Below are 16878 nucleotides of genomic sequence, written 5' to 3' on the forward strand. Positions count from 1 at the left end.
AGCACCACATAAGCAAAAAGAAAAAAGCCGGAAGTGGCGCTGTGGCTCAAGTGGTAGAGCGCTAGCCTTGAGCTGAAGAGCTGATGGACAGCGCCCAGGCCCAAAGTTCAGGCCCCACAACCGGACCCCCCACCCCAAAAAAAGAAATAGTACCTAATATGATATCTCTCCACTACAGACTCCAACCATACAGATATTTAATATAAACATATGTAAGGAAAAACATACACTTATACATACATATATGAAAAGCATCATATTTTTATTGTGCTGTATTATACTGTAGATAAGTACCACAATTATGTAATGCCCATGGATGATGAGCACTTAATTAGCTGATAATACATTAAAAACTGGTACAAGATGTGTGGAAATGGAACCAGGTAACAAGGGATAGATGGTGATGTGGAGACCTGAAAATGATGCTAAATGTCTGAAAAGGAGAGCATATAAAATTAAGAAGACAGTCAAATATTCAATGTACTATGTTAAAATGGAACCATGTAACCTAAGGGATGGGTGTGGTTGGAATAGATGCAGGGGGAGAAGATGGAAGAGGTGACACACTGATCAAGATGCACTGTACTCAAACATGGACATGTTGAATCGAACCCTCTTGATACAACTCTTACTTAAAGTCCCTGATTCAGGGACAGGGAGTATATCTCAGTGATAGAGTGATTGCCTAGATGGTGTTATGTCTCTAGCCTGAAGAAAAACCAAAACATTGGTATAATGGATAATATCAGATCTATTTAACTTTGTAATTTGAGATTTTGTTTGTTCATTTGTTTGTTTTTGGTTGTGGGGCCTGAACTCTGGGCTGGGGGCTGTCCCTGAGCTCTTCAGCTCAAGGCAAGCACTCTACCACGTGAGCCATAGCACCACTTCTGCTTTTTCTGTTTATGTGGTGCTGAGGAATCGAACCCAGGGCCTCATGCATGCAAGGCAAGTGCTCTACCACTGGGCCACCTTCCCAGCCCTGTTTGTTTTTTTTAAAAACTGTATTATATTTTTGTCTTCATTTTTGGTACTGGGCATCAAACCCAGGACATTGGACTTGCTAGGCAAGTGCTTTGTCACTGAGCTATCCCAGCCCTTTTTTTGTAATTTGGAAACTATCCCTCTGACATACAAATTCCTTCAAGTTCAGTTAGTGCTACACCACTGCTGCAGCATCTTATACTTCTGCTAGCAAGGTCTGAAAACACTGGTTTCAGAAAAACCTCACCAGCTGAACTTGTCAGATTTTTGGGTCTTTGATCATCAAAAACTGAGACCTCAGGGTAGCTTTAATTATAATTCCTTCTTTTGTGAATGAGACTGAGCCATTTTCACATGCTGAGATGCCATTTGTCCATCCACCCTCAGGCTATGCCTGTTCATATTCATTGTCTCTTTTTCTACTGTACTGCTAATTTTTGGGGGGGGCAGTCCTGGGGCTTGAATTTAGGACCTGGGCACCACTCCTGAGCATCTTTTGCTCAAAGCTAGCACTCTACCACTTGAGCCACAGTACCACTTCTGACTTTTTCTGTTTATGCAGTACTGAAGAATCAAATCCAGGGCTTCATGCATGTTAGACAAGCACTCAGACAGGGTTTTAGGGAAATTAGTCTTTGGTCTGTAACTGAGCTGCAAATATTTCCATCTTTTAAACCTGCTTACAGTATTTTTTTTTCCTTGCAGAATTTTAAGAGATTGAATATGTCAATTTTGTATTACTGCTTAAATTTAAATGCTTTTGTTTTTGGGTACAACTAGGCTTTGAACTCAAGGCTTTATCCTTGCTCAGTTTGCTTGCTCAGCTAGCCTCATGCCTCCAGCTTGACTTTTTTGCTAATTATTTTGGAGAGAGAATCTCACAGATTTTTTTTTCTGTTCTAACTAGTTTCAAACTTTGATCCTCTGGAACTCAGACTGTTGAATAACTAGGATTACAGGTGTGATCCACCAACACCCAGATAACAGAAATTTGCTCAGTTGCTCTTTTTTCCCCCTCCATAGTACTTATTATAGGCAGGGGATCTACTGCTGAGAAATGTCTGCAGCCCTTACTGATATGTTAAAACATAAAAATTATACATATTAATGGGGTACTGTGTGATGTCTTGATATACGTATGCATTTTGTAATGTTTAAATCAGGCTAAGCATATCTATCTCCTAAAATATCCATCATTTACTTAAGGTGAAAACAATTCAAAATTTGTCTTTTAAAAATATATAGTACATTATTTTTACCTATATTCACCATCCTGTGCATTGGCACACCAAAACTTGTTATTCCAAACTGCCCTTTCTAGTTTTTTTGATACCATTGATCAAACTTGTCCCATCTCTCCCTCACTTTGAATGAGAGAATGTATGGTACTTTTCTTCTTGTGCCTGGTTTGGTTCCTTTAACATAATGATACCCAGTTCCATCCAAGTTGTTGCAAATGATAGAATTCCATTCTCTTATTTTATATATATATATATATATATATATATATATATTTGTTGTGGTGGTGGTTGTTATTGTTGTTGGTCATGGGACTTGAACTCTGGGCTTGGGCACTGTCCCTGTGCTCTTCAGCTCAAGGCGAGCACTCTACCACTTGAACCACAGTGCCACGTCCAGTTTTCTAGTGGTTTATTGGAGATAAGAGTCTCACAGACTTTCCTGCTTGGGCTCGCTTTGAACCATGATCCTCAGATCTCAGCCTCCTGAGTAACTAGGATTACAGGCGTGAGCCACCAGCGCCCAGCTTTCATGTATATTTTCTTTATGTATTCATCAGCTGATGGACACTTAGGTTGATTCCACTGCATGGCCATTAGGAAGAGTTCTGCAGTATACATAGGAGTTCTGATAACTCTTGGATATATTGATTTCATTATCTCTGAATCCATGCCCAGGCCTGCATCATTTGGTAGTTCTGTTTTTAATTTTTTTTGAGAAACCTTCATGCTGTTTTCTATATTGGCAATACTAATTTACATTCCCACAACAGTGCGTAAGGATTCTCCTCTCTTCTCATCCTTACAGGTACTTGTTAATAATAGCCATTCTTGTTGGATAAGATGACATCTCATGATGGCTTTGATCTACACTCCTGTGTTAGCAAATGACATTACCATTTTCATATACCTGCTGGTGATTTGTATATTTTCTTTTGAGAAATATGTTTAACTCTATTTAAATACTTTAATCATTAGGGTTTTGTTTTGTTTTTCATTTTTATATGTCCTAGATAATAACCCCTATCACATGTATTGACAGAAAATATTTTCTCTTTTTCTGTGGGTTGCTTCCTTTGTTGTACACATTCTTTTCAGTTTGCTATAATCCTATTTGCCAAATTTGCTTTTGTTTCTTGTGCTTTTGAGGTCCTATCCAAAAAATCCGTTGCCCATTCCAGTCCTTAAAACATGTCACCATGTTCAATGTGATCATTGCCGGCGCCTTTCCCACTTAGAGTGAGTAGTTATTTTAGTTTCTTCTAAAACTCCAGTGCTGTTCATTATATATATGTGCATATTATATCTCCTTAGAATTTATCCTGTGTAGGCATAAGGACTAAGTTCAACTTAACTTTCCCCCCAGAAGATTGACTTTTATCTTATACTATTACATGGGTAGCCCCCTTATTTTTGTGACACTCAAGGTTTTGCAAGTGTTTGCTGCAGATTTTCTTTTTAAAGTCCAAGTTAGCTTTGACTTTAATTACAAAATGAGGATGGAGGTTGGCTGACTGGAGGGTACTTGGTTAGCACGCACAGGGCACTGGGTTCAAGCTCCAGTACCACAATTCACACACAACACTTTAGAAATTTTTTTGTGTATGTGTGTGTATGCTATTCCTGGGGCCAGAACTCAGGGCCTGGGTACTGTCCATGAGCTTTGTGCTCAAGACTAGCACTCTACCACTTGAGCCACAGTTCCATTTCTGGCTTTTTAAGTGCTTACTTGGAGGTAAAGTCTCATGGACTTTCCTGTCTGGGATGGCTTCAAACACCATGATCCTCAGATCTCAACCTCCTGAATAGCTAGTATTACAGGTGTGAGCCACTGGTGCCTGACAGAACTTTCTATTTTATTTTTGTTGCCCTTTTTTTTTTTTTTGGTCAGTCATGGTGCTTCTCTGGGCCTGGGTACTGTCCCTCAACTCTTCAGCTCAAGGTGAGCGCTCTACTACTTTTTTTTTTTTGTCAGTCGTGGGGCTTGAACTCTGGACCTGAGCGCTGTCCCTCAGCTCTTCAGCTCAAGGCGAGCGCTCTACCACTTGAGCTACAGCGCCACTTCTGGTTTTCTGGTGGTTTATTGGAGATAGGAGTCTCATGGTCTCTCCTGCCCGGGCTGGCTTTGAACCGCGATCCTCAGATCTCAGCCTCCTGAGTAGCTAGGATTACAGGCGTGAGCCACCAGCGCCCGGAGAGCGCTCTACTACTTGACCCACAGCACCACTTGCAGTTTTCTTTTCTTTTTTTTTTTTTTTTGAGTCCAGTCATGGGGCCTGAACTCTGGGCCTGGGCGCTGTCCCTCAGCTCTTCAGCTCAAGGCTAGCGCTCTACCACCTGAGCCACAGCACCACCTCTGGCTTTTTTCTTTTTTTGCTTATGTGGTGCTAAGGAATCGAACCCAGGGCCTCAGGCATGCAAGGCAAGCGCTCTACCACTGAGCCACCTTCCCAGCCCCACTTCCAGTTTTCTGAGTAGTTTATTGGAGATGAGTCTCATGGCCTTTACTGCCCGGGCTGGCTTTGAACCACAATCCTCAGATCTCAGCCTCCTGAGTAGCTAGGATTACAGGCATGAGCACCAGCGCCCGGTTTTTGAACTGGTTCTCATTTTGATTTTTGGTTTCTGAGACAGAGTCTCACTTTGTAGCTCAGGCTATCTAGAACTCACTTCTCCAGCCTCAGCTTCCTGCGTACTGGGATTACAAGCATGCACTACTCTGCCCTACCACATACGAAACTAAGAGTCTCTTGTTATATATTTGGAATTGGGAAAGAGGATGGGGCAAATGGCCTTGAAATTTTTACAAAGAATAGTGTTTATTTCATTTTCATAACTATAAAAACATTTATATAAGATACAAATTACCAAAATGATAAGTTTAATGATGTTTGTTTTAGTGACGTCAGTAGTTTAAAAGAGGCATGTTTAAGCTGTCACTCCTGTAATATAGCTATTCAAAAGGCTGAGATCTGAGGCTCACAGTTTGAAGCTAGCCCATGCAATTAACCACCATCTCCAATTAACCACCAAAAAGTCAAAAGTGGAGCTGTGGTTTAAGTAGTGGAGTGCAAACTGAGCAAACATGCTCAGGGGTCCTGAATTCAAGCCCCAGGACCAACAGAAACAAAACAGGCAGGCCTATTTAAAGTTTTACTTACTAGCTTCAGTTCTTTTTTGTTGTTATTTTTTAATCATTGCTGCTGCTCTATTACTTGAGCCACACCAGCACATCCACATCAACTATTTTACAATATGGAATGCTGGATCTCTTTCACTCTCGTACAGGACTGGGGAGGTAGCTTGCTCTGGTTACTGCTGAGTCCTTGGTCTCTATCAAGAGGCACCCACTAAGAAGAGGGATGAAACCCTCTTCAAAGCTGCCCAGAAGAGGAGTCCAGCAGCAAAGACAGAATATTTTAGTTCTCTTAAACTGTGGATTTCAGCAGTGGAACTGAACAAATCCAGATACCCAAGATACTCTGTGTGGTTCCCTTTTGATGTAAGGAAAATGTAATAGACATTGTCATTTTCTAGTGGGATAGGAGCTGAATTTGTCCATTACAACAGGATGTCATGGTCACTGCTGAGCAAAAATCTTCTGACAAGTACAAACAGACTTCTGTAGTGCTGCCACATCACATTATCACTGTTTGTTTACTTTTCTGTCTTTCCCAGGAGACAGGCAGTTCTTTACCAGTAGAAGCTCTTTGTTCTCTTTGAATCCTTATTGCTTAATACACATCATCCCTCTCTCTTGGAATGTGTTTATTGATTGCCTGCTCCCTTTCTCTTATGTGTGTAGCCAACTTATATATTCCCCTTTTTCTTTGTCTATTTTCTCTTTCCTTCCTTCCTTCTCTTTTTCTTTCCTTCTTTCTTTCTTTCTTTCTTTCTTTCTTTCTCTCTCTTTCTTTCTTTTTTCTTCCCTCCTTCCCTCCCCCCTCTTTCTCTTCTTTCTTTCTTTCTTTCCTTCTTTTCTTTCTTTTTCTTTTTCTCCTGTGTTGGTCCTGGGGCTTGAACTCAGGGCCTAAGTGCTGTCCTTAAGGTTTTTTTTGCTCAAAGCTGGTGCTCTACCATTTGACCCACAGCCCCCTTTTTGTATATGTGTGTGTGTGTGTGTGTGTGTGTTTAATTGGAGATAAGAGTCTCACAGACTTTCCTGTCTGAGCTGGCTTCCAACCTGGGTCCTTAGATCTTAGCCCCATGAGTAGCTAGAATTAGAGGCATGAGACATCAGTGCTTGGCTATACCACCTTTCTTTAATGCCCACTGTGTATTTAGCCTCTACCAAATGGCAATCACTGAACTAAAGCCCTTTACATATGTTGCCTTTTGCAAATATTTTCCCCAATGTCAAAATGAAAAAGATAGAGGACAGAAGTTCAGTAACTGGCCAAGTCTTCTGTTGCTGTAGCAAATGCATGTCATAATTAACATAGAAAGAAAATAAGGTTTATTTTGGCCATATTTGTAGATATTCCCATTCATGATTGGTTGGCCCAGTTGCTTTGGGCACGTAAGATTGTGTGCCAGAGCAAAGCTGCTCACCTCATGTCCATGAAGCAAAACACAATGAGGGTAGGGTTGGCACTCCACCGACCCTGCCAAGAGCAAAACTGCAGGACCTAAAGACCATCCACTGGCCTCACCTCTTGAAGGTTCCACCACCTCCACATAGAACCACTTGATGACTGAGTCTTTAACATGTGGCCTTTGGGGAACATTCAAGATCCAAACTATAGCATGTAGATCCTAAGAGACGGGAGCAAAACTGGAATGCTAATTGGCCCACAGTTCCTAACAGTTACATGAAATTATTTCTCTCCAGCGTGTTGAGAAGGAAATTCATTCTGCTTAAAACAACTATAGTATTTACACATTGTCTTCAGAAAATAGCATAATTTACCCCATGGGATATAGGTTTTGTTTTGTGATTGCAGTTATTTATCTAAGAAAATACTTTAATGTTCTTATTTGAGTAATCCAACTCCCACTCATCCAGAGCAATCCAAGAAAAACAAACAAAAGGATACACTGGTTTGTATAAGAAAGACATAGGCCAGGCACTGGTGGCTCATGCCTATTAACTTAGCTGCTCAGGAGGCTGAGATCTGAGGATCCCAGTTTGAAGCCAGCCCAGGCAGGAGACTCATTTCCTGAGACTCTTATCTCCAATTAACCACCAGAAAACTGCAAGTAGAGCTGCAGCTCAAAGTGGTAGAGCAATAGCCTTGAGCAAAAAGCTCAGTACCAGCACAACCATGTTTATTATAGCATTGTTTGCCATAGCCAATATATAGAATCAACCCAGATGCCCTTCTGCAGAAGAATGGATCAAGAAAATGTGGTATATATACACAATGGAATTCTATACTTCCATCAAAAAGAATGATTTTGTACCCATTCATAGGGAATTAGAAAGACTTGAAAAATATATATTAAATGAAGTAAGCCAGACCCAAAGAAACATAGGTTGCATAGTTTTCCTGATTTATTGTAACTAGAATATGCCTGTAAATCTACAAGTAAACACACTGAATGGTAAAAGACAAAAAAATACACTTGGACATGACAAATTATATAGGACTCTAGACATTCACACAGTAAGACCAAAGGAGGATATTCTGAGGAGAGGATCACAAAAGCTTAATAGCTATGTGCATATGATCATATAAAATGATATTTAGCAAAATGAACTCCAAGACATGGAAACAAGAGGGTTTTTTTTGTTAGTTTGTTTTTTGTTGTTTTCTCCTTTGTCTCTGTTTTTTATTTTTGTACCATTTGTCTTGTATGTAAATTTATCTGTTTGAGGGAGGTAAGGGGGAACACAGAAATACAGGGAGAAAGGGTAAACAAATTCAGCTGTGATGCTAGACATTATGTTGGAAATGAACCATATGACAAGGGAAGAGGTGACACTGTTCAAAAAGAAATGTATTCATTACCTTATATAACTGTAATACCTCTGTACATCACCTTTGCAATAACAATAAAAATAAATAAAAAGCTCAGGGACATCTCCCAGGCTTGGAGTTCAAGCCCCATGACTAACCAAAAAAAGAAGAAGGAGGAGGAGGAGGAGGAGGAGGAGGAGGAGAAGGAGGAAGAGGAGGAGGAGGAAGTGGAGGAGGAGGAGGAGGGGGAGGGGGAGGAGGAGGAAAGAGAGAAAAGAAATAGGAATTTGAAAAATATCTGTTCAAGAGACCACATTAAGGATCTGAAAGAAGGGAGAGAAATGTGAGAGGACTAGGGATTCTGGCAACTTGATAGATAGCTAAATCCTATGCAAGTTTATGGGTAGTGGAGCATTTCCTGTGGTGAAGAAGAATTGAGAAACTGAAAAATAGCCCTGAACTGTCAGCAATAGTTTGTAAACCACAATAAACACATGTAAGAGATGTTTGTAAGGGAGGAAGAAAGAGGAATGATATCTGACCTGACACAGAGTGGTCCTGGAGTGGAGGAGGTAGAAAATACAGCATCCGAAAGCAATGGTTTGGAGCAGTAAGGCAAATAGCACCCCAACCCACAGCTAACAAACAAAAGTCACTGTGAGGAGTGACTTTTTACCATAGGTTGGAGATGCAAGCAAAACTGGCTTCTAAAAGTTCATGGGTATAGAGATGTCTGGGTTATGGTACCATAGGTTTATTTATTATTATTATTATCTTTAAGTAGTTATATAAAGGAGTTCCATTTAACAAAGAAGTTTATGAATATACTATCATTTTCTTCAGTCTGATTTTTAATTAAATACTTTGTTATGATAAAGGTGATGTACAGAGGGATTACTATGTCTTAAGAATACGATATATTTGAGCAATGTCACTGCCTTCAACATTTTTACCCATCACTCGCTACCACCACTTCTCTCACTGTTCTTAATTTTGTATGATATAAATTGGATTTTTGCTGCCAATGCTGCTTCCTTCTCCTTCTCTCCCTCCTCTTCTTCCTCCACCTCCTTCTCCTCCTTTTCCTCCTCTTTGCTCCTTCTCCTTCTTTTTCTTCTTTTCCCTTTCTCCTCCTTTTCTTTCTTTGATTGAACCCAGTTACAATTTGCTCAGCTCAATGAGATATTGATATCTATGTCATATTCCATAACCTCAGCTCTGTTGTCAAACAAATAATTATAGGGTAGAGGGACTGTTGGGGCATTGTAGGATGTTTAGTAACATCTCAGTCCTCTATCCACTAAATGCCAATAGTACTAACTTGTGAAAATAAAAAATGTCTTTAGACATTGTCACATGTCCCTGAGGGGCAAAAATGTATCTCCTCCCCCCATGGAGAATCCTTGGTGTGGTTCTTCATCCAGTATACATACATACGTGTGTTCTTGCTTTAATATATGCCCCTTTTGCATAATTGCTTTGTATTTGGTTTAAAGTAGTTGTACAAAGGGGTTCAATTCAACAAGTCAGATTATGAGTACAATGCATCTTGATCATTGTCACCCCTTCCATCAGTTTCCCCTCTCTTTCCCAATCCTATCCCTATGCTCAATTATATAGCTCAATGATTATATAATATAAATTGAACATAAAGATGTATTTGCCTACCCTTCCTATATCTAGTCATGTACCCCTTCTACTTACCCTCCCCTTGCCAAAACCAAAAACATGTTTCATTTTCCTGGTATTCATTTCATTAAGTTGTTTATTAGTTGTTCAGAGAAGGTACTCCGTTGGAATGCTCCTCTAAATACACCATCCTTTAGGCAGCTCAACATATGCCTTTTTTCCTGTAAGGGAAAAAAAAACCCAATACATTATTTTGTAAATATGTCTCCTCAAACTATTTCCTGGGTTTCTAATATCACATTATGTCATACAACCTCTAATTTCTGGGGAGTGACAAGGAGTGATGTTACAACAAGTCCATATTTACATTACTGTACATACAGTTCCTGTAGTCTATATCTACAGACATAGGAACAGTAGCTAACCATAGCTACTCAGGAGACTAAGATCTAAGGATTGCTATTTAAAGCCAGCTTGGGCAGGGAAGTCTGTGAGACTCTCCAGTAAAAGGCCAGAAGTGGAGCTGTGGCTCAAGTGGTAGAGTGCTAGCCTTGAGCACAAAAACTCAGAGACAGTGCCCAGGACTGGCACACACCACCAAAAAAACCTAGTTTTAACAATATATACAAATAAGAATTAAGTGTTGGCTTTATAGCTTAGTGTGGTGACACACACTTATGTCCCAGCTATTTAGGAAACTGGGATAGGAGGAGTGTAGGAGGTTAAGACCAGCCTAGACCCTGGTCTTAAAAAAAAATAACAAGTTTGTTATACAACTTTTCCTTCTAAACAAAGGTCCATTACATTAGTATGTATTAAAGATGAGTAACCTAGCTTTGATACATGGCAGGAGCTCAAAGGATCTGAGCTGTAAACTACCAAACTTACATCCATCCAGAAGATTACATAATGACCTACATTCTCCACTGTTGTCTTTTGATGATAATCAAAATGGATAACAGTCACACAAGCAACACTGTCCTGGAAGAACTCACATTCAAACTGGTGAAACCCAATATTTTGCAGGAAATTAAGGAAGGACAATAACTTGTAAGCATGTCAACTATTATGGTTTCTGTCCACTCTCATAATCTTTTATTTTAGCACAGATGAAACTGATATATGTGTGTGATTCCACTGGTAGCATATGACAAATTGACCCATCCTCCATGCTCTACAAGTATACCTACATATGAATAAATGAGGGACATTGTTTACTCTGTAAAGAATTCTAAATCTAATTTTAAATCTAATTTTTTGTTAATGATAAGCTATTATGTGACATAGCTTACAAATTATTTCCACAATAGTGAAATGCAGTTTCTGTTTTTTTGGGAAAGCAGTGGGATTGGGATACAGATAGCCTGAGCTCATTTCTGAATTACAGTTCACTAACTAGTGCTTTGAAAATCAAGTCTATTTCCTCACTTAGAGATTCATAATAAAAAGAACTCCTTTCAGGCTCATTGAAAGGATTAAGAGTAATTGAAAGCAATGTGCTGTAAACTGCCGGACAAATGTCAATCATTGTTGCCACTTCCTATTTCCAAGAGCACCTTGCATAACTCCCCAAATTTATAGGATAGTGTTCTAGAGTGACTGCTATAATATAGCCCAATGAAAGAGATTTCACTGTGATGCAGTACATAAATTATTTTCTTAAGGTTATACCCAATTTCTCTAAACTGAGGTGAGCTGATATATTTTTCCAATTCAAATGTCAGGTCTGCTTAAAGCTGTTGCAAAAAGAAAGGGATTATCCCTGCTCAGATTTCTCACTGCTCCCACAGAGTAAAACGGCAGCTGAGAGCCAAGATTCTCCAACACCAGTTCCTTTCTCAGCATTATAGGCCAGTATCCAGGTATCTAACCATTAAGCATTTCTTAAGCAGCAGCACACTGGCAAAAGCAACTGTTAGGGCTAGAGGAGTATGCTAAACTCTTTTTGATTATTTTTTTAACAATGAAAGTCACGAAGATAGACAAATATGCCGAGTTGACTCATACTCCTTAATATAGAGTTAATCATCTTGATGATGGCATTCACCATGACTGTGCTAAAGCAGGTGACCTGTGCTGTCAGCAGTGGGATTTGGAAGTGCTAACACAATGTGGATCATTATGTCCTATATGGAGGGGAAAGTTGACGAAAGCCTAGTTGTAAGAGCCTAATGATTTTAACTAATAGGAAAATTTGATTTAGTCAAGTAGAAGGAAAACTAGGAGTGGTATGATAAGGGTGGAGAGCCCAGGCAGGAAGCATATAGAGAAATGCCCTGAGAGACTGGAAATTGGCACTCTTGTAAATCTGAGTACCTAGGACTGAAACTGGGGGAACCATAGGGAAAGAGGCTGGAGGTACTTCCACAGGCATCCCAGCCAAGTTCTCCTCTTATCAAGCAAACTCCACTTCCTGTCTTTGTGTTCCACTTTCTACATGCTCACTAGTGCTCCACCAGCGCAACTTTCCGTGCAGAAATGAGAGGCTTAACTTTTCCTGCTTGAATAGGAACTGGATGACAAAGATACCTCAGAATGTTTGTAACTCTTCTCTCTCTCTCTCTCTCTCTCTCTCTCTTTCTCTCTCTTCATGAATATCTCCTACCCAAGACCTGACCTAAAAGCTGCTTGTCTTTGCTTAAAACAAATCCAGGCTGCACACCCCCACCCCCCTACCTCACCTCTTCCATGTTGCCTTCTTTGTCCTCTCCAGCACATACCAGTGGTGGCTTTGTTTGTTTTTTCTTTTATTCTTTCTTGCAGTGCTGGAGATAGAATCCAGGATCTTTTTACACTGAACCACATACCCAGCTCCTAAGACTTTTTGTTTCTTTTTTTTTTCAACACCTGAAACTTATGCCTAACACCAACAATGGACATAGTGATCTGTTTTTCTCTGTTTCCTGTGAGCCAATCCTTCTTTCTCAAACAGATTATAAACTCCTCAAGGGTAGAAGCCACATCTTAAATTTCTTGGAATCATTAGCCTTTAGAATATCTCTATAATCTGAGAAAATTCAAGAAGACTTAGGCTAGTTTCTCAAGAGCATAACATCAAATCAGCTTTGCTGTTGGACTTACGTAAACCTCTGCTCTGGCTCTAGTGCCAATCTTGTACTTGGAGATGAAGTCCCTACAGCTCAGCCCTAGAATTAGATCTTTTTCCTTTCTCTTTCTTTCTTTTTCTTTTTCTGTGAACCTTGCTGATATTTGTTTGTACTTTGTGGGTTAGATATGGTATTCTTGCTATTGTTAATCCTCTTAAGAACCCAAATCACACCCCTAACTTCACCCTTTACAGTGCAGTCACTGCCCACTTCCCAGAGCTTCCAATTCTTATAGAGGCCTCTTAGCTCATCCCTCACCCTTCCTGGCACTGATTAGCCAGCCTGCTTCTCAGTCTGATTCTTGCTGCCAGGACCTTCTGAGAAAGCCTGCCCTGCTCCTGGGATTCTGCCTGGCCTCTAAGTCATTTCTATTCTGCCATCCACCTGAGCTATCATTCTGAGATATATTTTCCTCTCAATGTAAGAGGTATAGAAAACCCTCACAAAGCACTCGTCAGTTAAGAAGATTTCAGCTCCTTTTTAAAAAAAATTATCTTTAAGGAGTTGTACAATGGGATTTCGATTCATCGTGCCAACTTAGGAGTGCAATGCATCTTGATGAGTTTCATCCCTACCATCATTCTCCTCTACTCCATCTATCCCAACCTCACCCAGCCTCTCAAATTTCCTGGTTCCGTTTTCACATATGTACATTGAGCATTATGACAGTATTCTTAATTTTATATTCTCCCTTTTCAGCCATTTAGCATTACTTCTAAGTCTTCCAAAGCTAAGCTTGGAATTTTCTTTAAATCTAAGGGGCTCTTAGAAATCGTTCACTCCAACCCTCTTATTTTATTCCTAGTCTCTACTACCCTACATTTATGCTTCTATTTAGAAGCTAGTAGCATAAGATTTTTGCTAATGATGGCTTTAGCAAGGAATTCTCTTTGTCTGTTGGTAAATTGCTATGATGCTAGAAGGTTCTATAGAAAGTCTCAGCTTAGTAATCAGTTACCATCAAAATGCATTTATCCATTGCTAAAATGAGACAGTTTCCTTCTGTGCCCCAGAAAGGAAGCACATGCGTACAAGTTTCTCTCTCTCTCCCTCTCCCTTTTCCTCCCCCTCCCTTTTTTCACAATGTGATCAGCCAGTTCTCTGTCTGGAACAATCAAAATACCTCCCAGCTGGAATGACAGCATCATTTTATTGATGCTGAAATGGGAGGGTGATAAAGCAAGTCTCAGCAGGCACAGCAGAAATGTGCAGTTTTTATGATTCATATTTCAAAAATGATGCCATGGGACCCAAAATGCAAAGTCTGTGAAGCATTGGTGAAAATGTCATTAAGGGCAGTGGCCTCAGCCTTCCCTGTGAAACTTTGGGGGAACAAAAAGCAACATCACAACCAGTTACCTCACTCATCCTGAGGTTGTACTAGACACTTGGCTTTTCCAACAGCCGTTACTTCAATATGCTTTATGCTTTGAGTGGTCTCAGAAAACTGTAATTATTTCCTGTGTTGTGATCTTGCTGTACAGCTTTGGAGTTATTAAAGAGAATTACAACAAAATAGCATCACTGGCACTATATCTCGTTTAGCGCTACCTCTTTGTGGGTACTATATTAGGTCACAATAGACAGAATGTCTGTTCCCCCACATTCATACGTTGAAGCCTAATCCTAAATTAGATGGCATTTGTGAGTTGGGAATTTTGGAGGGATTAGATCATGGAACCCTCACTCATATAATTAGTGTCTTTATGAAAGTGATTTCAGAAAGCTCCTTCTGCCATGTGAAGATGATTATATGATTGTCTATGAACCAGGGAGCAGGCCTTTACCAGACATAAGATCTGTGGGCACCTCATCTCAGATGTCTCGGCTACCAGAGCAGTAAGAAATACATTTCTGTTGCTTTTAAGCACCTAGTTTATAGCACTTTTTGTTATAGTAGACCCAGTATACTAAGGCAGCCTTGGCTTGTCCCTCCGATTTGCTCTCAGGTAGAAAACCCTTGAAAACTTCCTTTCCTAGAGGTTTCCAGCAGCTCCCTTCCCACTTCTTAGACTTCTTTTACAATCAAGTGGGGAAAGCAATGCTGGGCTAACATGTTCTAAGTCCCCATAGGATTGCAATAAAGATCAGTAAATATGGGCTGGATTCCTGTGAGCTCAGTGGGATCTTTGATATCAGGATATACAGACCCTCCATTATCAAAATGCAGGCTTTCTAACCAGGCGCTGGTGGCTCACGCCTGTAATCTTAGCAACTCAGGAGGCTGAGATCTGAGGACCACGGTTCAATGCCAGCCCAGGCAGGAAAGTCTGTGAGACTTTTTTTTTTTTTTGAGTCTGGTCGTGGGGCCTGAACTCTGGGCCTGGGCGCTGTCCCTCAGCTCTTCAGCTCAAGACTAGTGCTCTACCACTTGAGCCACAGCGCCACTTCCGGCTTTTTTCTTTTTGCTTATGTGGTGCTGAGGAATCGAACCCAGGGCCTCTGGCATGCAAGGCAAGCGCTCTACCACTGAGCCACAATTAGCCACGAGAAAACTGGAAGTGGTGCTATGGCTCAAGTGGTAGCGCGCTCACCTTGAACTGAAGAGCTGAAGGACAGCACCCGGGCCCAGAGTTCAAGCCCCACAACTGAAAAAAAAATAAAAATAAAAAATAAGATAAAATGCAGGCTCTCAAGTGGACTGGCTCACATCATCTATGACTACCCAGGGTATAACAAAAGCTGTCTTTATAGTAACATCACCTTATCTGGGGACTTATTCTTGGACACTGCTAATGAGTCAGTGAAAACCCCTAAATGATCTATGGATCTTTGCTATTTTACACTTCAAATTTACGCAACAAGCACAACATTTGGATTTCCCAAAAATCAACAGTGCACTTTTCTTTGAAATAATGTTGGCAAATTGTATAGTATATGGTAAGTTTACCATGTACAAGAAGAAATGAAAGCAGAAATGAGTCAGCTTATATAGTCTCACTTTCTATAACCCCAAAAATATTGCTCAGCCAACAGAAAACAAAAGCTCAGTAAATGCCACAAGAAATTGAATCCTAAGACAACTGGAAGCTTGAGAAAGGGCTTTGAGTTCCAAGCAAGAACACCGGTAAGCCTAGTGGCACACACTTGTAATACCAGCGCTTAATTTTCTGAGTCTGGAGGATTGTTTGAATCCAGCATAGGTTATAGAATGAGTTGAAGGCCAAACTGGGCTATGTAGTAAGAACTTAACTCCACAAACAAACAAAAAACAAGAAAGAAGAAGGGGAAAAGAAAGAGGGAGTGGAGGGAGGAAGGAAGAGCGTGTGTATGAGGAAAATAGCCCAACTGACACTGTGATTTAGCCTTTGAAAAACTAAACGGGATTCTGCACTTCCCAGGCTGCACATTTTCTTTTTGTTTTGCTTTTTGTTTTTGTGGCAAAATTGTGAGAAAGCATATGAGTGTGCTAAATTTGTGGTAATTTGTTATTTAGTATGGAACTAGAATCCATACCTCATAAAATTTGTTCTGTTTCTCTTTTGCAGTGCTGAGGCTTGAACTCAGGCCTTACAACACATTCTACATAAGCACTCTACCACTTAGGTATAGTCCCAGCCCCTTTTGCTTGACTAAATGTTAACTTCCTTCAAAGAGAAGCCAGTGGCTCACTCCTGTAATCCAAGCTACTCAGGAGGCTGAGAGCTGAGGATCACAGTTCAAAGCCAGCCCAGGAAGGAAACTCCCTGAAGCTTTTCTCTCCAATGAACCACCAGAAAACCAGAAATGGCACTGTGCTTAAGTGGTAGATCACTCGCCTTGAGCTGAAGAGCTCAGGGACAGCACCCAGGCCCAGAGTTCAAGCTCCACAACTGACAAAAACAAAACAAAAGAATAAAAAAGAGAGAGAGAGAAGCCTGATAACCACTGTGAACCAAATCTATAGTATAGGAAATCTACAGTGTAGGCAATAGATCAACAGCATCCACATAATCTAGAAGCTTGTTAGAAATGCAAATCTCAGACCCCATTTGATGTACTGAATCAAAACCTTTGTTTTGATAAATCTCCTGGTGACCT

Source organism: Dipodomys ordii, unplaced genomic scaffold, assembly GCF_000151885.1.
Source record: "Dipodomys ordii isolate 6190 unplaced genomic scaffold, Dord_2.0 Scaffold2, whole genome shotgun sequence".
Classification (NCBI taxonomy): Eukaryota; Metazoa; Chordata; class Mammalia; order Rodentia; family Heteromyidae; genus Dipodomys; species Dipodomys ordii.